The sequence below is a fragment of the Diceros bicornis genome, chromosome 18, assembly GCF_020826845.1.
Source record: "Diceros bicornis minor isolate mBicDic1 chromosome 18, mDicBic1.mat.cur, whole genome shotgun sequence".
NCBI lineage: Eukaryota > Metazoa > Chordata > Mammalia > Perissodactyla > Rhinocerotidae > Diceros > Diceros bicornis.
Window position 1 is genome coordinate 38608530 of NC_080757.1, and position 3771 is coordinate 38612300.

The window sequence follows — 3771 nt, forward strand, 5'->3', positions numbered from 1 at the left end:
GGCCCCTGCAAAGCCAGAAAAGTAGGCGGCCTCCACTGACTACCCTCCCCTCCTTCTAGGCCTCAGTGTCCCTTCTTTCACCACAGCTGCTCCGTGCCCTCCCCAACACCTCCATGCCCTTGTGTGCTTCTCAATTTTCTACCGAATTCTTGCCCCCCGCCTGGCTTCAGCTTCCTTCCCTGTCCAGCCCCTGGATCCATCACTCCACATCCTCACTCTCGTGGTCCTTGACTTCCTCTGCCTGCAGTGGGAAGACCCCCACGCTGGGCCCGCCCACCGGCCTGCTGTGCTCCTAGACCCCAGCGGCTAAGCTCAGCTGGAAAAAGCCCCACACCCAGAAAGTCTGGTGCCTCCACCAATTCCCAGTTTCCGACTGTCTCTGTGGGAAGATTCCTTCTCTTTTTTTTTTTTTTTTTTTTTTGATATCTGATCTTATTTATTTGTTACCCTTAGAAAATCTCATTTTTGACTGGACTCAGACTTAGAGGTAGAAGCTCTCAGAGAGGACAGCCTCCGTCTCTTGGCAATCTGTTCCTGGCATTTTTTTTGGCCTCCTTCATTCTCTTGGCCAAAAGTTTAGCATATTCTGCAGCCTCTTCCTTGTTTTTCTTAGTATGCTGTTTCTTCAGAGCAATACGCCGACATTTGTGTTGCAGGACACGTGGAGTAACAAGACGCTGAATCTTGGGTGCTTTGGTCCTAGGTTTCTTACCCTCTTTGTTTAGGGGCTTTCTCACAACATACTGGCGGACATCATCCTCTTTAGAGAGATTGAAAAGTTTGCGGATTCTGCTAGCTCATTTGGGCCCCAGCCGACGAGGCACAGTAGTATCAGTGAGTCCAGGAATGTCCTTCTCCCCTTTTTTTTACAATGACCAAGTTGAGAACACTCAGGTTGGCATCCACAATGCAACCCCGAACAGATTTGCACTTTCTTTCTCCAGTCCTCCTCGGTCTGTAACAGGAATGCCCCTTACTCAATAGCAGGCGGACACGGCCACGGGTCAAGACACCCTGCTTCATGGGGAAACCCTGCTTGTCGTTCCCACCACTGATCCGGACCACATAACCCTTCCACTCTTCACCCAGAGCGTCAGCAGCAACTTCTGTGGCCATACGCTTCTCATAAAATGTACGAAGTTTGCATTCATTGTCCACTTCAATGAGTTTCTGGCAGCCAGTGGCTGGGAAAGAGATGTTCAGCTTCATGCTGAAGCAGCCGAACGCCTCCGAGGCGCCACGAAAAAGAGCGAAGATTCCTTCTCTTAACCTCACACTTTCTCCGAGCTCATCAGACCTCCACCCAATTCTCTCCCCTCCCCCACTGCACCCCTCAACCTCATCTTCCACTTCTCAGAAAAAACGGAAAAGCTCTAGAAATTCCTCCTACCTCCCTGCTCCCACAGCTGCCAACCTCGCTGTCTCCACACTCGTCTGCTTTTCTGTCTCACGCTTGTGTGTGTGTGTGTGTGTGTACGTGTGTATACGTGTGCGTGGGTCAGAGCATGGTTGGGAACACATTCCCTCCCTGTCCACCTGGGTCCCAGCCCCTTCCTCTCCACACGGGCCTCGCTCCCTCCCTCACCCTTTTTCCAGTGTCTTCAACTCCTTACTCTCCCCCAACTCCACTGTAATCATGCTTGATCCTGAGTGCCCTTCTAGATCCTTCCCCATCTCTTTCCTTTCCTTCACATCCAAGTTCCTCAAAAGAGATGCCTGCACTTGCTGTATCTACTTCTTTACCTCCCATTTCACCCCACCAGGCCCCTGAAAGGGCTCACGGAGTCACCAGCGACCTCCTAGGTGCCAAGGCCAGGGGACCTTCTTCATCCCTTATTTTATCTGATCTTTGTGCAACATTCAACACTGTTCCCCATTTTCTCTTTCTTGATACGCTCTCCTCCCATGGTTATTGTACTAGTTAGGATAAGGTATCTTCTATTAGGCTAATTTTTACACTATATTTTAATTTTGTATTGTATTAATTAAGCTATTAATTTTTTATTATTAGTCGTATTACGCTAAACTCTATTACTTAGTTAGGCTAAGTTTTATTAGTTAAGGCAAACTCCTATAACAAAGAGATCCAAAAAAAGACAGCAACTCAAAAACGTAAAGTTTCTTTCCTTCATGTCTCAAGTGAACATTCCCAGTCAGTGGGGAACTCTGCCCGCACAGTCGTTCGGAGACCCAGGTTCGTCCCGTGGTGTCGCTGCACTGCCCCCTAGGGCACTGTCAGTGACTCAGGATGAAGCTGGGTGACCGCTGTGCTGGGCTCCAGCCGCAGGAAGGGGAAGGGAGCGTAGACAGGGTTTGCCTAGGGTCTTAAAACCCAGGTGGAGAAGGGCCCACACCACTGCCCACGGCATCCCACCGGTGGGAATGAAGTTACATGGCCTCCCCGACTGCGAGGGAAGCTGGAAAGCGAGTCCATCTGAGCAGCCATGGGAGCAGACTCTGGAGGACGACCAGCAGTGGTGGCCAGAGCTTCCACAGTGTCCCTCTACCTCCTGCCAGGCCTCTCACCTTCATTAATGCCCCTCAGGGCTCTGCTCTTGCATCTCTTCTCCCTCAACGCACACTCTCTGGTTATTCTCGTCCAGTCATCTGCTGAAGACCCCAAACATTTCTATCTCCAGCTCAGATCTCTCCCGTAAGTGGAGACCCACCTGGGCCCCAGGGCCAAAAGCTGGGATTCAAGCCAGACTCCTCCTCTCTCTCACCAGCACTCAATGCGACACCAAGTTCTGGCAATTCTACTTTATAAAGCCCTCTCCTCTCTTTCTCCCTTCTGACTCCCTCATCGTTGCTCACAGTCTCCAAACTGGTCTCCCTATCTCCACCTGCCCCCCAATACTTCACACCATCCTCCAGTGAAACGTGGGGATTCAAGGCCCGGTCCTGAGCCCTCTTCTCTTCTCATTTTTTAGTCTTCCCCAGAGCCCCACATCCAGTCTCCCCCGTCCATTCCCACGGACACCCAGGAGACTCATACAGGTATATCTCTGGCCCTCCCCTCTTCTCTGGGTATCAGACTCAAGTATCTACTTGGAAGCCTCAAAGACACCTCAGACCCTACATGTCCAAATTGAGCTCAGGATGTTCCCCACCCCACCCTGCCCCCAACCCAGCACAGTGTTTCCTGTCTCATTGTCAACCCAGTGTCTAAAGCCAGAGTCCCGAGACTTACCCTCGTTACCTCCCTCTCCTCATCCCCCGGATCTCACTCTCACCACATCTGGCCAACTGTATTTGTGTCCACTTCACTCCACGTCTGCATCCCCACCCCCGCACCCATCCTCCCGGCCCAGGCCACCACCATCCCTTGCCTGGCCTATGACAGTAGCTTTGTAGCCAAAATCTCCCCACTTCTGCCTTTGTCCCCACTGTCCACACTGATGCCACAGTGATCCTCTCCAAATGCAAATCTGATTGTCACAGCCCTGCTTAAAACCTGACTCTGGGGCTGGCCCCGTGGCTTGGCGGTTAAGTGCGCGTGCTCCGCTGCTGATGGCCTGGGTTCGGATCCTGGGCGCGCACCGACGCACCGCTTCTCCGGCCATGCTGGGGCCGCGTCCACCTACAGCGACTAGAAGGATGTGCGGCTATGACGTACAACAATCTACTGGGGCTTTGTGGGGGGGAAATAAATAAATAAAATCTTTAAAAAAAAAAACAAAACCTGACTCTGGCTTCCCAGTGCTCTCAGAACAAGCCAAAATCCTTAGCTTGGCCAGCAAGGCCCTGCAAGATCCGGCCCTGCCCCTGCCT

General features: G+C 52.0%; 1 pseudogene; it reads right to left on the reverse strand.

The window, feature by feature from the left end:
- Nucleotides 1–405: 405 nt before the first annotated feature.
- On the reverse strand, nucleotides 406–1244 carry LOC131416711 (small ribosomal subunit protein eS6-like; annotated as a pseudogene).
- Between the last annotated feature and the right edge of the window lie 2527 nt (nucleotides 1245–3771).